We start from the raw sequence: 20,053 nt of genomic DNA on the forward strand, positions 1-20,053 counted from the left end.
AAATACCACTATTCTTCGAAGAATCTCTGTTATTGTTTGTGTTTTGACACTGACGAGAGAGTCTGGGACATGCCATTCTTGTGTCCCTGCACACAGGAAGGAAGCTAGGAGGGAGGCAGGACGCTGAGCACCAGCCATCGGCACGTGGAATAGTCACCAGTTTGACTGTGACATTCTGAGCCCGGTAAGCCTGGCCATGGACTGTCTAGGAGTCTGTCCCCCGAGGTCAAGTATTCCCGGTATCTATAGATCCTTGCAGTGGTACTCGGGATGCCTCGGTTTTCAATAGGTCTCCTTGATTTCCTAGCAGTTTTTCTCTTTCGTGGGTTCTGTTTGCCATGTTATTTATCACAGTCATAAAGTCATTAGGAAAGCTGTCTGTAGTCATTTTTGCCAGGGCTCTCTTTTACTCAGCTTTTCATTGTCGTGACCAAAATATCAGACAAGAACAAATAGAGGAGGGAAACTTTACTTTGGCTCACAGTTTTGGAGGTTCAGTCTCCGTGAGCCAACTCTGTTGCTCTGGGCCCAAGGTGAGGCAGACAGCCTGGCAGAAGGGCATGGCAGAAGGAAGTGGCTCTACTTGTGGTGGCCAGGAAGCAGAGAGAGAAAGGGGAAGTGGCCACAGGGAAGATGCGCCCTTCCAAGCCTGTCCCCAGTGACCCACCTCCGCTAGCCACGGCCCACCTGCCTACAGTCACCACCACCTATGAGTTTTTGGGGAAAACAATTCAACCCACACCACCACCCTTATCCATACCAAATGGTGTTTGTTTGTGATGCCATATTTCCTGCCTGGATTCCTGCTGCTTGAGCAAGAGTGAGGAAGCAGCTGACGTGCACTTTCCCTTGGGTGAGGGGACATCTAGAAGAAGAGAGCTCCAGACTCACTCCCTCCCCATCCACCCTCCCTGCTCTACAGGGGAGGAGAAGTGACTTACCCCAGTGCGACCCTAAGAGGAGTTGAGCATGTCCTGATGTCTGTGGGAAGTGTCTGCCAGCAGAGAAGGGCTGTCCGGCTCTCTGTGGCCACAGAAAGAGGTGTGTGAGTGTGCAAAGCTACCTGGGACCTGCTCCTAACATCAGCTAACCACACACCTGAGCCACATGCTCTGACAATCAGTTTTACCAGAATCAAAAGTGATTTAGCAATCACAGCTTCAGCAGGAAACAGAGGGACACTCGTCTGTTGGATGATTTGGGGTGAGGCGTAATAAAAAGTGGCAAAGAGACACCACAGGTAGCACAGCAGGGCTCCACCCCACTCCTGAGGAGAGGAGGGAGGGGTCACTGCCCTCTGGTGCTAGGCAGAGAGGACTTCTCTCTCTTTCTGCTCAGGCATGCTGCATGCCCAGGGCCATAGAGCTTAATACCAACACCCCACCACCCCTCTTCTCCCTCCCTAACCTCCCCCACTGCTGCTCCCCGCTGCCAAAACTCTTTGGAAAGGCAAAAGTCAAAGGCATCTGTGGATGGGTCCCTGACGTCAGCTTCCCAGGGCACAGAGCAGGCAGAGAGTGCACTTGGGCAAGGTCCAGCACTGGGATAGTTTGATCTCCAGATCCTCATATCCTACATTGTTTCTCAATAAGTTCACATGGGAGAAGGGGTAAGGCCTATTAGTTTCCTGATGCTACTGTAACAAAGTTACCACAAATTCAGTGCTTTGGTGTGACACAAATTTATTCTCTTCCTATTCTAGAAGTTAAGTATACAACCGCGGTGTGTGGACAGAGTTGGTTCCTCTGAATGCTCATATCTGTGTCCCTCCCTTTTTCCAGCTCCTAGAGGCCAATTTCTTGGACCATGATCCCTTCTCCAAAGCACTCTGGCCCTACCCCCACCCCCATCCTGCTTCTGTCATCGTTTCTCCCCCTTTACAAGGAACTTCATGATGACATCAGTCCCACCCGAAGAATCCAAAATAATCTTACCCCCAAATCCTTAATTTAACCATTTTTGCGAAGTGCCTTTGACACATGAGGTAGCCTTCACGAGTTCTGTGGAATTAGGACGTGACCATCCTGGGGTCAGAGTGTTATTCTGCCCATCTGTGGGGCAGTGGTGGCCCGCCCTTTCAAACCACTTTGGCTTCGAGAAACAGGCACGGGAAATTTGCCTTTCCTATTGCAAAATTTAAAAGTCTGTAAGAACGCTCAACGACATCAGTTCTAAAATTCTTGAGTTTTCAGGCACCTTCTGAAGACTCAGTAGGGTTTTCTCCTCTCCCGGGAAGAATTCACGTTTCAGGCGCCCCCTGCTGGCGTCTGAGGCGCCTGCTCTCTTCTCTCCCACCTATTTTCCAGGTTCTGGTCACATGCGTCCTTACTTCATTTTTATCTCATACTTTGCAGACAGTGATTGAAAATCCTCTGCAGGAAGAACCCTGGGGAATCTAACTTTCCGCACCTTCTAAGTTACAAAAGGTGGAGAGCATAAAACTATCAGGTAACCTTCCTCTGTCTTGTCTCTGCCTTCAAAGGTGGTGGCATAAATGGACACCAAGGGTCATTGTCCCTTCCCCTTTCTACCTCTGGAAGGGCTCTTAAGTCTTTAGGAAAATTCCAATGAGCTGCAGAGTGGGGTGCAGGGGATGAGGAGGGTTGGGTGCGCATGTTAAAGAAAATGAGCTAAAAGTTCATTTCCTGCAAGCACTTTCCTGAAAAAAAATTTTTTTTTTTTTTAATGGAGGCAGAAAACACCCAGATGAAAGTCACAGGCAGAGAACTGAGTCCCAGACAAAGGGCTCTGAAGGACGGAGTTGCAGGCTGGCCTGCTTTGGGGTCTGCATGGGCAACAGAGCTGGGCCTCAGAGGGAGCCTATGGGAGCTGTCAGGGGACCAGCAGTTTGGGCGTCTCTTTCTCCAACAGGAAAACCTGAGGAGCTCTCCCAGGCACGGCCGTGCAGGGGGCCATGTGGAAGGACTCTCACCCCGGGATGCAGAGGGCCCACTGATTCACACATTGGTGCCTCTTCTACACAACTCCAATATGGAGCAGGATTTGGGGAAATGTGTCTCTGTTTGCAGCATCAAAACTAGCCAGCATCCATTCACCCACAAGCATTTAGGATGCTAACTCCCCAGCAACTTTCTGGGAAGGGTCTCTCTGGTAGAGTTGCTAGACCCTTCCTGACGAGGCACCTGGGAAAAGGGGAACTGAGCATCCTCTCAGAGCCCCACCTGCTTCAAGGACGGGCAGATAAGCTGAGAAGGTAACAGCGGAGGAGGCTTCTGGGAATCTGGAGTCATCCTGGCTAAATCCTCAGAATAGTTTTATTGATCCTTGCTAATGTTCCAATGGTTTCATGTTAGAGAACCTGGAACAACCCTTCAGGTAAACAGGAATACTTTAAAATCTTCCATCCTTCCCAAACACTCAAAGCCAGGGACTGGTAGCTCATTTTAAGCATGGATTCTGGCCAGGCATGGTAGCACACACCTGAAAGCCAGCAACTTGGGAGGCTGAGGCAGGAGGATCACAAGTAGGAAGCCAGCCTAGGCAACTTAATGAGACCTTTGCCTTAAAAATAAATAAATAGATAGATAGATAGATAGATAGTACATAGATAGATAGATAGATAGATAGTAGACAGATAGATAGATAGATCAAGGATTCTTCATTATTGTTTGCAGACCTCAGAATAATTTTTAGTACTTCAAGAAATAAGCATAACAAAGGCTGGGGGGGGCGGGTGTAGTTCATTGGTAGAGCACGTGCTTAACATACGCAAAACCTTCAATCCCCAGCTCTCCGTAACTGTGACAAAATATCTGAGATCATTAACTTAAAAGTAGGAAAAGTTTCTTTTGTCTCATAGTTTCAGAGGTTTTAGTCCATGGTCAGTTGGTCCCTTTCCCTTTGGACCTACGACAGGACAGTAGATCATGGTGGGGAGTATGTGGGGGGACAAAGCTGCTCACCTCATGGTGGCCAGGAAGTGAAAGAGTCAGGAAGGGCCTGGGGTGCCAATATCCAATTCAAGGACACACCACCAATGACCTCAATTCCTCCCACTAGGTGCCATCTCAAGGATTCTACCAGCTCCCAACAGTGCCACAGACTGGTGACTAAGACTTTTAACACATGGTCCTTAGGAGGACACTTAACCAAATCACAGCACATGTAGAAAACTCAAATACCTAGGAATAAATCTTGAAAATTACATGAGATCTCTATACTGACAACTGTAAAACACTATTGAGAGAACTTTCAGAACCATCAGATATATGGAAGAATAACATTTTTGTGAGTAGGAAAACTCAATGGTGAAAAATAATAATTCTCCCTAAGCTGATGTTTTGATTTTATTCATTTCCAATCAAAACTTATCTTTTCTTTTTTTAACAGAAATTGACAAGCTGACTTTTAAACATTTACAGGGAAAACCAGGTGCGGTGGCACACACCTGTTATTCCAGTGGCTTGGAAAGCTGAGGCAGGAGGATCACAAGTTCAAAGCCAACCTCAGCAAAAAACGAGGCACTAAGCAACTCAGTGAGACCCTGTCTCTAAATAAAATACAAAATAAGGCTGGAATGTGGCTCAGTGATTCCGTGCTCCTGAGTTCAATCCCTTTTGTAGACAGAAAAAAAAAAAGAATTTACAGGGGAAGACTAAGAAAGAACCAAGAAGGCTCATACTATCAGATATTAAAATTATTAGATAGCAACTGTTATTAAAAATGTGATATCAGTGCAAGGATAGACCAAAGGACCAAAGTACCAAAATATAGAGTCCAGAAACTGACCCACACATACATGATATTTGATAAAATGGGTCTGCAGGGCTGTGCAGAAGCATGAACTTTTCAACACTACAATAAACACAAAAATGGATTTCAGATGGAGTGTGGATCAAAATGTGACAGATGAGGAAAACACAGACAGCACGTTGGCCACCTTGAAGTAGGCAAAGATTTCTTAGAGGACATTCACAGCACTAAGCCTGGACTTGGAGAAACAATGAACTGAACCAGAGGAAGATCGAAGACCTTGGCTCATCAAAGGACTGTTTAGAAAAAAGTCCTCCCACAGAAAGAAGAGAGTTGCAATACGTATTTCCAACCACTGGATCATATTCAGAACATACGAAGAGCTTCTACGTGGCAAGAAGGCTATAAAACGGAATAGAAAAAAATGAGCAAAGACTTAAGGAGCGCCTTCATGAGAAGGGGATGAACGTCCATGGCCAGTACCCACATGGCAGGGTACTCGGTGTTATTAAGCATCGTGAGAAAGCATGCTAAAGCACAACGTGACACCAAGGCCCCAGGTTCAACCCCCAGTGCCACTACCAAAAACCAACAACAACAACAAAAAAGATTTCTTTCTGCATTGCCTCCCCTTTCCCATTGCCTCTTGATCTCCTTCTACCCTACAGATCTTATATTCCCTCTTTCCCTCCCTGTTTCCTTTATTTTACTCTTGCTTCCACATAGGAGAGAAGACATTTGACCTTTGAGTTTCTGAGTGCGACTTATTTCACTTAGCATAGTGTTCTCCTGTTCCATTCACTTACCAGCAAAGGTCATAATCTCATTTTTCTTATGAAAAATGAGTAGAACTCCACTGAGTACGTATACAACAATTTCTTAATCCATTCATCTATTGAGGGGCATCTAGGTTGATTCCATAACTTAAGTATTATGAATTGTGCTGCTATAAACATTGAGTTGGTGGTACCACTGTAGTATGTCAAATTTAGATCTTTAGGGAAAACACCCAGGAGTGGGATAGCTGGGTCATATGGTGGTTCTATCCTCAGTTTTTTGAGGAATCTCCCTCCATAGTGCTTTCCGGAGTGATTGTACTAGCCACCAGTCCCACCAACAATGTACAAGTGTACATCTGCCCCCACATACTCACCAGCATTTGTTATTGTTATATTCTTGATCATTGCCATTCTGACTGGAGCAAGATGAAATCTCAGTGTAGTTTTGATTTGCATTTCTCTGATTGCTAGAGCTTTTGAACATTTTTTTCATATATTTGTTGGCCAATTGTTTCCACTTTGGAGAAATTTCTGTTTGGCATTTTCGTCTATTTATTTATTGGGTTATTTGTTTTTTCAGTGTTCAGTTTTTTAAGTTCATTAAACATTCTGGATATTAATCCCATATTGGAGGTGTAGCTGGCAAAGATTTTCCTCCCATTCTGTAGGCTCTCTCTTCATGCTCTTACTTGTTTCCTTTGCTATGCAGAAGATTTTCAATTTGATAGCACCCCATTTGTTGATTCTTGATGTTGTTTCTTGAGCTTTAGGGGTCTTGTTGAGAAAGAAGGTGCCTGAACCTACATAATGGAGTGTTTATTCTATGTTTTATTCTTGCACTTGTAAGGTTTATGGTCTAACTCCTAAGTCCTTGATTTATTTTGATTTTTGTTTTAGGCAGGATGAGAGATAGGTATCTAGTCTCATTTTTCTACATATAGCTACCCAGTTTTCCCAGCACAAGTTAAAAAGGCTGTCTTTTCTCCAAAATATATTTTTGGAGTCTTTGTCAGGTATCAGATGGCTGTAAGCATGTGAGTTTGTCTCTGGGTCTTCTATTCTATTCCACTGGTCTTTCTGTCTGTTTTGATGCCAATACTATGCTGTTTTTGTTACTACAACACTGTGGTATAATTTCAGATCAGATATCGTGGTGTCTCCTGCTTCACTTTTCTTTCTTAGTGTTGCTTTGGCTATTCTGGGTCTTTCAATCTTCCAAATGAATTTAAATTTTTTTTTCTAATTCTGTGAGGAATTTCATTGGTACTTTGATGGGGATTGCATTGAATCTTCTGGTAGCGTTTTTTTTTTTTTGGGGGGGGGGGTCTTCTAGATATAGGATCATGTCAGGCAGAGATAGATTGACTTCTTCTTTTCTAATTTGTATCCATTTGATTTCCTTTTCTTGCCTTGTCACTCTGGCTAATATTTCAAGGACTACACTGAATAAAATTGGTGAGAGTATACATCCTTTTCTTGTTCAGGATTTTAGAAGAGATGCTTTTAGTTTTTCTACATTTGGTATGATGTTGGCTTTGGGTTTGTCATAAATAGCTTTTACAATGTTGAACTAATTTCCTTAGATCCCTGCCTTCTCCAGTGTTTTTAACATAAATGGGTGATGGATTTCATCAAAGGCCTTTTCTGCATCTATTGATATGATTATAAAATTCTTATTCTTAATTCTACTTAAGTGGTGAGTTACATTTATTGATTTGTGAATGTAGAACCAACCAATCGTATCTGGAATGAAACCCCTTGATCTTTATGTGTTATCTTCTTCTTGTGTTTTAGAATGCAGTTTGCTGATATTTTATTAAGGATTTTTGCATTTGTGTTAATTCAGGATGTTGGTCTGTGGTTTTCTTTCCTTGACACATCTTTGTCTAGTTTTGGCATCAGGGTTATACTAGATTCATAAAAAGTATTTGGGAGTGTTCCTTCTCTTTCAATTTCATAAAGTAATTTGAGAAAGACCATTTTTAGTTACTCTATAAAGGTTGGGTAGAATGAATCTTTTCCTGGGCTTTTCTTTTTTGGAAGGCTTTTAATTGCTGTTTCATTACATGATATTGGTCTACTTAGGTTTTCTATGTCTTTCTAGTTCAATTTAAACAGTCATATGTGTCTAGAAATTTGTCAATGATTCCTAGATTTTCCAGTTTATTGGAATATAAATTTTTTAAAAATATTTTTTAATTATTGATGGACCTTTTATTTTATTCATTTATTTATATGTGGTGCTGAGAATCAAACCCAGTGCCTCACACATGCTAGGCAAGCACACTACCTCTGAGCCACAACCTCAGCCCTGGAATATGAATTTTTGAAATGGGTTCTGATGACCCTTTGGATTTCAGAAGGGTCTGTGGCGATGTCTCATTTTTCACCTGTAATGTCATTGATTTGGGTCTTCTATCTCCTTCTTTTGGTTAGTTTGGCTAAGGGTTTATTGATCTTATTTATCTTTTTTGAAGAATCAACTTTTAGTTGCATTCATCCTGTGTGATTATTTTTTCATTCTCAATTTCCCCAATCTTTGCTCTGATCTTAATTATTTCTTTTCTTCTACTGATTTTAGAGTTAGTTTGTTCTTTTTCTAAGCTCTTGGAGTAGACCATAAGCTTATTTATCTCTCTACTTTTTAAAATGTAGGCTCTCAGTGCTATAAATTTTCCTCTTAGAACCATTTTCATACTGCCCCAGAGATTTTGATATGTTATGTCTCTATTATCATTTGTTTCTAAGAATTTCTTGATTTCTACCCTCATTTCTTCTTTGAACCATTTTCCATTTAAGTAAGTATGGTTCAATCTCCATGTGTTTATGTATTTTATATTATTCCTCTTGCTGTTAACTTCTGGTTTCATTTCATTATGATCTGACAGGAGGCAGATTTTGGTATTTGCTAAGATTTGCTTTGTAGCCTAGAATATGATCTATTTTGGAAAAGTTCCATGAGCTGCTGAGAACAAGGTAAATTCAGCTGTCTGAGGGTGAAATATTCTGTAGTTGCCTATTAGGTTCATTTGATTTATAGTATTACTTTGGTTGGAAATATCTTTATTGATTTTGTTTTGATTAACTGTCCATTGGTGACAAGAGAGTGTTGAAATCACACAATATTGTGTTGCAACCTGAGATTCAATGTCATGGGGCATTTTTATGTAATTGATTGCACTGACATTTGGGGCATAAATGTATACTATCATTATATCTTTTTTGGGGGAGGTGTTCCCTTTATCAGCATGTAATAGACTTCTTTGCCTCTTTTGATTAGTTTTTGCTTGAAATCTGCCTTGTCAGATATGAGAAAAGCTAACTCCTGCTTCTTTTCAGAGTTTATTTATATGGAATATTTTTCTCCATCCTTTTCAGCCTGTGTGTCTTTGCCTATAAGTTGAGTTTCTTATAAGTAGCGTATAGTTTGGACCTTGTTTTTTGACCCATTCTGCTAACTTACATTGTTTGATTGGGCAGTTGAGACTATTAACATTCAGTGTTAGAATGTATGTGTGTTTGTGGTTTCCTGCCTTTTTTTATATATATTTACTATCTTGAATCTCAATTAGTAGATTACTCTTCTATTTATCTTCCTCTATTTAGGAGCTTTAGGAACTTTAGAATTTGTCTTTTATTTCCTTTGTGGGCTGGTTATCTTTGAGTATTCTCTGTAGTACTGGCTTGGTGGTCATGCATTCTTGTAGTCTATTTTTTTCATGAATTTTTTTTTTTTTTTGGTGGGTATAGTAAACTTGGTGGGTATAGTAAACTTGGCTGGCAGTTGTTTTCTTTTAGAGCTTAGAATATCTAATTCCAAGTCCTTTTTGATTTAGGGTCAGAATTAAGAAATCAGAAATGAGCCTTTTTGTGTGTGTGTGGTGGTGCTGCTGGGGATTGAACTCAGGGCCTTGTGCATGCAAGGCAAGCACTCTACCAACTTATGGCATATATACACAATGGAATTTTACTCAGCAATAAAAGAGAATAAAATCATGGCATTTGCAGGTAAATGGATACAGTTGGAGAAGATAATGCTATGTGAAGTCAGCCAATCCTAAAAAAAACAAATGCCAAATGTTTTCTCTGGTATAAGGAGGCTGATTCATACTGGGGTAGGGAAGGGGAACATGGGAGAATAGACGAACTCTAGATAGGGCAGAGGGGTGGGAGGGAAAGGGAGGGGGCAGGGGATTAGCAAGGATGGTGGAATGTGATAGACATCATCATGCAAAGTACATGTATGAAGACACAAATTGGTGTCAACATACTTTATATACAATCAGAGATATGAAACATTGTGCTGTATATGTGTAATGAGAATTGTAATGCATTCCCCTGTCATTTATTTTTTTAAAAAATCAATTTTAAAAAAAGAAGAAAAGAAGCTTAAAGAAAAAAAAAAGAAATGAGCCTTTTTTGGTTTGCCACCAAATGTGACCTGTTGTTATTCTCTTGCAACTTTTAATATTCTTTCCTTATTTTCTGTTAAGCACTTTGATTATGATGTATCTTGGAGAATTTCTCATTTGATTTGATGGGTCTGTTTGGGATCCTGTATATACCTCCTGTATGTGGATGTCCATCTCATTTCTAACATGGGGAAATTTTTCATTTCTATCTATCTCATTGAAAATGTTCTCTTTTTTAAGATTTTTTAAAATTTTTTTAGTTGTTGATAGACCTTTATTTTACTTATATGTGGTGCTGAGAATCAAACCCAGTGCCTCACACATGCCAGGCAAGTGCGCTACCGCTGAGCCATAGCCCCAGCCCCTTGAAAATGTTCTTAAATTTTTTGAGTTCTTTGTATACTCTGGATATTAGGGCTCTATCTGAAGTGTGAGGAGTAAAAATTTGTTCCCATGATGTAGGCTCCCTATTTACCTCTCTTATTGTTTCTCTTGCTGAGAAAAAACTTTTCAGTTTAAGTAAGTCCCATTTGTTGATTCTTGTTATTAACTCTTGTGCTATGGGTGTCCTATTAAGGAATTTGGAGCCCGACCCCACAATATGTAGATCGGAGCCAACTTTTTCTTCTATCAGACGAAGTCTCTGATTTGATATCTAGCTCCTTGATCCACTTTGAGTTAACTTTTGTGCATGGCGAGAGGAGGGGATTCAGTTTCATTTTGTTGCATATGAATTTCCAGTTTTCCCAGCACCATTTGTTGAAGATGCTATCCTTCCTCCATTGCATGCTTTTAGCTCCTTTATCAAATATAAGATAGTTGTAGCTTTGTGGATTAGTCTCTGTGTCCTCTATTCTGTACCATTGGTCCACCTGCCTGTTTTGGTACCAGTACCATGCTGTTTTTGTTACTATTGCTCTGTAATAGATAACAAATAACCCAGTCAATAAATGGGCCAAGGACCTGAACAGACACTTCTCAGACCAGGACATACAATCAATCAACAAGTACATGAAAAAATGCTCACCATCTCTAGCAGTCAGAGAAATGCAAATCAAAACCACCCTAAGATACCATCTCACTCCAGTAAGATTGGCAGCCATTATGAAGTCAAACAACAACAAGTGCTGGCAAGGATGTGGCGAAAAGGGTACTCTTGTACATTGCTGGTGGGACTGCAAACTGGTGCGGCCAATTTGGAAAGCAGTATGGAGATTTTTGGGAAAGCTGGGAATGGAACCACCATTTGACCCAGCTATTGCCCTTCTCGGACTATTCCCTGAAGACCTTAAAAGAGCGTACTACAGGGATACTGCCACATCAATGTTCATAGCAGCACAATTCACAATTGCTAGACTGCGGAACCAACCCAGATGCCCTTCAATAGATGAATGGATAAAAAAAATGTGGCATTTATACACCATGGAGCATTACGCAGCACTAAAAAATGACAAAATCATGGAATTTGCAGGGAAATGGATGGCACTAGAGCAGATTATGCTTAGTGAAGCTAGCCAATCCCTAAAAAACAAATACCAAATGTCTTCTTTGATATAATGAGAGCAACTAAGAACAGAGCAGGGAGGAAGAGCAGGAAGAAAAGATTAACATTAAACAGAGACATGAGGTGGGAGGCAAAGGGAGAGAAAAGGGAAATTGCATGGAAATGGAGGGAGACCCTCATTGTTATACAAAATTACATATAAGAGGTTGTGAGGGGAATGGGAAAATAAACAAGGAGAGAAATGAATTACAGTAGATGGGGTAGAGAGAGAAGATGGGAGGGGAGGGGAGGGGGGATAGTTGAGGATAGGAAAGGTAGCAGAATACAACAGTTACTAATAGGGCATTATGTAAAAATGTGGATGTGTAACCAATGTGATTCTGCAATCTGTATTTGGGGTAAAATTGGGAGTTCATAACCAACTTGAATCTAATGCATGAAATATGATATGTCAAGAGCTTTGTAATGTTTTGAACAACTAATAAAAAATAAATTAAAAAAAAGAAAAAAAAGATTCAAATACAAAAAGAAAATGTTCTTAAATGCTTTTAACTTGTATTTCCATGTTCTTTCTATTCCATTGCATCTTACGTTTGGTTTCTTGATGTCCTAGAGTTCCTGTATATTCTGGCTATGTTCTATTATTTTCCCTTTATTGTATTCTGTATATTCAAATTCATGTAGCCTGTCTTCAAGGCCTGAAGTTCTGTCTTCAAGGGCTAAAGTTCTATTTTCTACACAATCTAAAATGTTGGTGATGCTTTCAAGTGAATTTTTAATTTTATTCCTTGTATCTTTCTTTTCCAGGAGTTCTGATTGGTTTCTTTTCAATATTGCTATTTCTTTATTGAAATGTTATTTTATCTCCTGCATTTGTTCTCTTAATTCATTCCCTAGAGCTTCTTTAAGTTCAATGAACATTTTAATAATCAGTTTTTTATGATCCTTCTCTGGAATTTGATTCATTTCTGTATCTGTGAGATCCTTTTTTGGAGGACTCTGAGGTTTTTTTGGTGGGAGGAGGCCTGTTTGCCTGTTTTCTCATGTTTTCAGAGGTCTTGAACTTGTGCATCAATTGAGGTGGAGTCCCCTTCCTCTTTTATAAACGTGTCCTTATTTTATAGATTTTTTTTATTCTAGAAATTTTCTCTCTTTCTGATATATATGTAGATATCAAAGGGGGGGACCCAACGTTCCCCTATGATTACTCATGCTTGGAGCCTGGTTTTTGTTATGGGGATTTCCTCTCTCCACTTCTATGAATTGAAGGTCTGTTAGGCTCAGGTGAGATTAGATCTTGTGTTGGAGGGAATTCGCTGTTATTTGGGCAGGTTGTGAGAATTTTTCAGCAGCAGGCTCTTTGCTGTGTATTCTTGAAGAACCCTAATCATTTTTCAGCCCCTGTAGATGGAGGGGGGAGCTAGGAGTTGCACTAATGTCTGTATAATTGATGTATAAAAATAAATCTCTGGAGACTACTTTGGTGTCTGTAACATTAACTGCCACCTAACTCCTTTACATTCAAGAAAGCTCTGACCTCCTTCTGCACAGAATGTATAATTTAACTAGGAATGTGTCAAGTCCTCTGGTACTCACTGGGACTCCAGCGCTGGACAGCAACACCTGGGCTCCAGACAGCTCTTCCCACACCCCCCAGGCAACCGCCACTCTAGCCATCCCAGGCTGCCACAACCGCCTCACAGTGAGTCCACATCCATGAATCTACATTGCTAACAAGCTCCCAGGCAATGTTGATGCTGCTGGCCCAGGACACACTTGGAGAAGCTAGAGAATTGGTTAGCTTGAACTGCTGTGACAATCCTGCTTCTGCCTTCAGGATTTTTGTCAACCAGAGACTTGGAGGAGGTGGGGACTAATTGGCTTCCTCTTTCATCTCCAGGATGTGTCTTAGAGTGTGAGAGAAGTGCCTGCCATCCTGGAGGGAGAGTCGCTGTTCTTCGGTTTTGGAGAAACTCCTTGATTCTTTATGAAACTGGTAGCAATGTCATAATCTTGGCACGAGAGAAGGAAACCTACTAAAGAACAAAAGTGTTGCTGGAGCCATGAAAGCCTCTTCAATGTGGTGCCAGGTGCCGGCCCTCCGTAGTCCGCCAGCATCTATTTAAGTGGTTGGTCTCATCTCAAAGCACAACGTGCTCATCGCTCAAAAGACAAGGGCTCAGGGAACTGGAGGACCACGTCTTTATCAACCACAAGAGGCCAGGTTTTTAACTTAAAGTATTCCTCTGATTCCTTGCTTTCATTTGGATCTTGACTGTCCACCTAAATCCTATGTGTTAAAGGTTTGACCTCCAGGATAGCCTACTGGGAAGTGGTGGAGTCTTCAAGAGTTGAGGCTTAGTGGGAGGTCTTTAGGTCATTGAGGGTGTGCCCTGTAAGGGGAGTGTGGACCCCAGGCCACTCCTCTCTTGCTTGCTGTCAATAAGGTGAAGAGTTTTGTTCCACCACTCCCTCTCACGATGCATTGCCTTGCCATTAGCCCCAAAGCAATGGGGTCAATGGATCAAAGGTTTTAACATAAGTTATGGCCCTGTCTCATATTCCTGGAACCTCCAAAACTGTGAGCCAAAACAAACCTTTTCCTTTACAAGTTGATTATCTCAGGTATTTTTGATAGCAACAGAAAGCTAACTAATACAACATTAAATATGCTGCCTTCCTAAAAGGCAGCCTCCTCAAAGACACAACTTCTTTTCTTGAAGCTCTCAGGTATGTATTTGGGGCTCGGCCACTTCCTTAATTTTGCCCTTATGTCCAGAGATAAATGGGTGTCATTTGAAATATTGTCTCTCCAAAAAAGGAAAATAATGAGGTGGGAAACAGAAACCATTAATAACAAAGCACTGGGGGTGAGGAATGGTAGATATGGTTCTGCTGGTCGTAAGGCAGCTGGAAGATAATTCACTGGAGACATCAGAAGAGATGAGGACCTGGGCTTAGATCTTGGGAAGATAATCTTCAGGAAGATGATGGAACTATTCAGATAATCATTAGCCATGTCAGGGATTTGGGCGTATCAGGAGAAGAATCAAAGACCAATAATAAACATAATCTTCTCTTCTCACTAATACTCTCAACCCTCCAGAACCGTGTTTATCTTGCACTGGGAGAGAGGAAGCTCACACACCTGTTGACCTCCATCTACCTGCCAGGCACTGTACCAGGCATTTGATGATGTGTCCATCCTCCAAGCATCATCCATAGCAGGTGTTACTTGTTGAGAAATGTGGGAGTCATCAGTCATCTAGAATGGGAATGCCTGGCTGGGCAGCCAGCGTACAGATGGAGTGGTGGGGGGAGATTCTGAATCCATTTCCTTCTTCACCAGTCCTTAGACTAAGGGCTACCAATCTAGTCACCACAGTGCTCTCCTGAAGTCACAGCTACTGGGGAGGCTAAAGCAGGAGGATCAGTTGAGTCTTGAAGTTGGAGACCAGCCTGGGCAATGTAGTGAGACCTGTCTCAAAAAAAAAAAAAACAGGAGGAAAGAAAAGAGGCTGAGGAGTTCTTAGCAAGTACTTGGGGCTGGGGGTGTAGCTCAGCGGTAGAGTATGTGCTTAGCATGGTCAAGGCCCTGGATTCTCTTCTCCAGCACCACAAAAACAAAGTAAAATCAAACTAGGGGCTGCCTTTTTTCTGTTAGAATTAAAAGAGCTGGAGTTTTCACCTTGTCCTCAACCCTTTGTTTGTAATTTTGCACACTGTGCACATTTTGCTTTCATGGCTTTCTTGAGAAAAACTCACGTTGTTTTCATACTTGGTTTCCATATACGTAACATCTACTCTAGATGTGCACATGGTCTTGGGCCAAAGAATTCTAGCCAAGATGGATTTGTTGGCCTTGGAAACCAAGGACTATCAAAGGATAAGATTTCTTCCTCCTGCTTTTCTTCCTGCACCTCCTCCTCTTCCTACTTTTCCTTCTCTTCCTTTTTCTTCTCTTCCCCCTCCTCCACCTCTTCTTCCTCCCCTATTCCCTTCCAAATGTTGGGCTTTGGGATGGGCCTTAGAATCCCATTCTCTTCTTTTCCTCTCCCTTAGCTGCCAGTACCACTCATGGTCATCAGATCTTCAGATCTGATCTCTCGTCACAGTGTTCGACTCAGGAATCTGACTGCCCAGATTTTCTTTAAGAAGTCTACAGTTCCAAGCTTACTCTTATAAGAAGTCACATCCATGAGCCTTTTAAGAGACATAAATTTACAAGAGGATGTCACCACACTCTATGTAAACATTTCAGCTAAGGTCCAAGAGAAAGTTTAGGGAAACCCCAAAAGAATCATCAGTATGAAACGATTTCAGCATCACCATACAAATCTTGATAAAAGAACTAGAGTAAAAACCCAAGCTCCAGAGCAAGTGGAAGAAGGAAAGTAAACGTGGTTCAAATAGGTCCCAGGAGGAAGCCCAGGGCTGGCTTTGACTTCATCTAGGTAACTGCCATTTTTTGTCTTAGGTGACTCTAGTAATAGTCTATTGTAAAACCAGTCCAGATGCTACCAAGCTAAAGAGGAATCTCTCGTTGACTTGTTGGGTGTCATCCCACACCAAATGAGATCAGTTCTGGAAGAAAAGCTCCAATGTGCCTTTGATGGGGCTGATGGTAGGATGCCTTGGGCCAGGCACATCCCAGCCAAGGACTGGCTGAGGTATGAGTGGGGAGAGATGGAGCTGCATTGCTTGATCAACTCCTTGGCCTTGAAGAAGCCACACAGCTGGAAGACCTTCCAAGTGGTGAATCGCACAGGGCAGACAAGACCCGAGCATCGATTCTCATTGGTGTCGCACATCTCCTCTCTCTTCATGTGGGTAAAATGGTTAAGGATAGATTCCGAAAGGTCTGGTGGGTATCGCAGTTCCATCTCCAATGGTTTGAGCTCAATTTTTGCAGTCTCTGTATAGATTTCCACTTCTACTCCACGGTCCACGTCTAGGATCGCTGGTTGGTCAGGTGTCCACCTGCCCTGTCCCCTTGCTCTCCAAGTGCACTTCAAAGGGGTCACCATCTTCAGTGGTAGAGGAACACTTCCCATGGCTGCCTCCTCCTGGGAGCATGGAATGTGGCCAGCGGAATCCCTGACCTCTGACCTAGCGATGATGCTGGTGCCATTTTGGAGACTGGCCAATGAACAGACTATACTGCAAATATTTTGAAAAGGGAAAAAGGAAATGGTACATGTCATAATCATGGGTTCAAGCAGTTAAAGATTTCCTAGGGCTTGACTGCAGAAGTTTCATTTTGTTGAGATTAGTGATGACTGAGTCAGCCACAGCAAGTGTGGGCAGCCCTGAGAGTCATTCTCTTTCTCTCCAACAACCCTCTCAACATGCCTTTTCTGCCCATTTCTCCCCCACACCTCCTCACCTCCATGAATTGCACCATCATCCCTTCTGTGAGAATACCTGGAATTACCCATCACTCTTCCTGTTCCTGCAACCTTGCACCCAAGCCATAGCAAGGCCTTTAGGTTTTGTTTTCCTTTTTCTTTTTGTGGTGCTGAGGATTGAACACAGGCGTGCTCTACCACTGAGCTTCATCCAGCCTTTTCTGTTGTTTATTTTGAAATAGGGCCTCACTAAGTTGACCAGGTGGGCCTTGAACTTGCAATCCTCCTACCTCAGCCTCCCAAGTTGCTGGAATTACAGGCATGGCCATCACATCAGCAGGGTAATGATCCAATTACCTAATAGATCTAATGATCTAATGAGAGTCCATATCCCAAACACATCTCTATTGATCTCTGTTTATTCTTTTGTGTCTCTCTTTTTTGCTGGGAGCCATTAGCCAAGTAGGTATGACAATTTCCTTGCCAGCGTACCCCATGTTGCTTAGTGGAAGGACTCGTGAAAATAGGACATTTTGCAGTGACATTGCATGTAGGTGACCTTGCTCAAGGACCAGGGCGGATCCGGGTTTAGGGTGTTCCCGGTTTAGGTTCCAGGTTTAAGGTTTAAGATTATTCCTGCTGGGAATAGGGCGTATCCTGCTGCCTGAGTTCCCCTTGAGTTCTCACGGGATTCAGACAGTATTTTTTGGGAGACAGAAGCCCAGTGGGGGTGGATTAGGGCAGAGAACATGGATTTCCCCAGAACGTGATTGTAGACGGCTGGTGTGAGTTCGGGAATAAAGAGTTGCTGTTTGAATCTACAAGCTGTGTGGTGGCTCGTGATTTTGTGCCCAGCCAGACTGCGGCATTTGTGCCCAGCCAGACTGCGGCACTTTTTAAAGTTATAAATGCACCATAGTTTTATTGATGAGAATTAAGTGAAATATGATTTTTCAGATTTTGTGTTTGAAAAATACAATCTTGTACTAATACTGCAAAAATAAATGAGTACATCTGTGTCTGAAGGTGTGTGATTTAGACACTCCAACTCAGAATAATAAAACATACATTTTTATCAACTCTGTTAGAGGAAAATCTAGCTTATCTTTTTAATTCTTTGTAGGAAAAAATAAAATGGTCGTTATCTAGAGAGATGATCAGAACATATGAAGCCAAAAAGAAAATTCTAGGAAAATGAAAATCTTTATAGAGGCCTGTTAGGCAGTTATTTAGTAGAAATAGTATAGATGCCATCTTTCTGGATTTGGGGGATATTTGAGGTATTTGACAACTTATTCAAATTCATGTTTTGTGACTTCATTTCCTATTTTAGATATTCAGTTTTATGTATTTTTAAAAACCTTTAAAAAAGTGGAAGTCATAAAATAGATGAGTTAAGGAGTGACAATTAGATTGCACAATTGGATTTAATAGAAAGATTCTTTTAACTGCCCCAGTGCCTTTTAATTATGACTTCACAGAATGTTGCAGCTTAATCAAGGCTTGATTAAGCTGCAACATTTTTCTTCACCTTTCAATCACCTTAGAATTAAGAATTGTATTTCTTTGGGTGTCTTTTATTTTCTGACTCCCCAATGAAATTACAATTCCAGAAAGGGAAGGATTGCTTATTTCATTCACTGTGGTGTCCCCAATGTCACACATTGTAGGCACTTTTAAAATGCTCATCAAATGGATGAATAATGATGGCACATGACCTGGAATGAGAGTGACATGAGAACTCATCTCTTGCTCCTTTAATTATGCTTATTGAAGATACAGATGGAGGTATTAATGAGAGGGGGTAGAATTTCTAAAAGTGTGGAGAAAACACACTTGATATATATCTGCATGAAGTTCATTTCTTTGAAACTATCTTGGACTCAGATCTCCTTGAATTTTGCAGCCTCCATACCCTTCATGTTACCCCAGGACACAGAGACCCCAGGACTGGTGGAGAAGGGGAGTTCTGAGACCATTATGGGGGCCATTTTTAAGGACAGGGAAGCTGACTACTGAAGCAATTTGTCCACACTGTGTTGTCAAGAGGTGGATGGAGCTGGGATTCAAATCCACTCCAATCCAATTTGGTTTTAATCTGATTCCATTCAAATCTTACTCCAAAGGCAAGTTCCATCCCCTGCTTACAAACCATCACAGCCCACAAATCAGAGAGCTTCCAGCAACCATAGGACACCCCTCCTTTCACATCTCTCCACTCACTCTCCTTTTAATGGTTTTCTATCACCCAACTCTTGGAAAGAAATGAAGGCTCCTTCCTGTGAGACCGGTGGTGCAAAATTCTTACCCATTATAAGGGTGGAAAACAGAAGCCTGTATCAGGGGGTTTGCTTTATTATTTAAGAATATTCTATTCTGTCCCTTAAAATAAAAGGATAGACAGAGCATAAAAAGTGTCAAATATAAAGGGAAAACAATCAGGGCCTTGACATATGAACAAAATGTCTAGGGAGTGTTGGGTATGGGCAGCCAGTTAACAAGGATTCCAGAAACCAGGAAGAAAGCATGTGCCATGTTCAATATAGACAGTGAGTGAGACAGCCCCCACTTACTGCTTAAAGAGATTAATGATAGAATGCATTAATATCTGATAGAATCCAACAAGAGTAACATTTACAGAAAGAAAGGAACAGAAAATGACGTCCTTAGTCATAAGCATGACACACTGGATTGACAGCTAAGTCATCCTAAATTGGTCACCCATTGGTAAGACCCAATATGGCCCCATTCTGGACCTACATGTCTGCTCTCCAGATAAAATTGATAGCAATTCAGCAGGTTAGTGAGCGACCTACTGCACCAGCAGGTACTCCTGCCCCTGCACCTCCCTGGGAGATCCAGGCTGGATGTGGGCCCAGGGACTCTACCTGTCGGACAGCAGGCAAGGAGACGCAGCAGGGGTAGAGGGCATGTGAACACTGCATAACACAGACCAGGGCAGGTGTGAACTTTCCGCTTCCTGGCACCTTATCCTCCCTGGGTTAACTTCCTCATCTCCTTCTCCTTGCTTATTGTTATGTTTTAAATGGACTTAAACCTTGTGACTAGACCATTTGAATCTGACCTGAAGTCTCTGCTGTTCAGTAACCTCTGGAGTTTCTTGTGAGATAGTATTTGGGCTACTATTGCATCAGGGTAATTTTCCACAGCACCACATGGCTGATTTTAAACAAAAGGGTGAATTATAAACTTGCCTATGACCTTCTGCCTTCCTTGTTATGCTTGTATGCCATCCCACGGGGGACTGGACCCTTTCCATCGGAGTCTGATCCTTCC

The sequence above is a fragment of the Marmota monax genome, unplaced genomic scaffold (assembly GCF_021218885.2).
Source record: "Marmota monax isolate L192 unplaced genomic scaffold, Marmota_monax_Labrador192_F-V1.1 WCK01_AAM20220418_F8-fsc00080, whole genome shotgun sequence".
NCBI classification, from domain to species: domain Eukaryota; kingdom Metazoa; phylum Chordata; class Mammalia; order Rodentia; family Sciuridae; genus Marmota; species Marmota monax.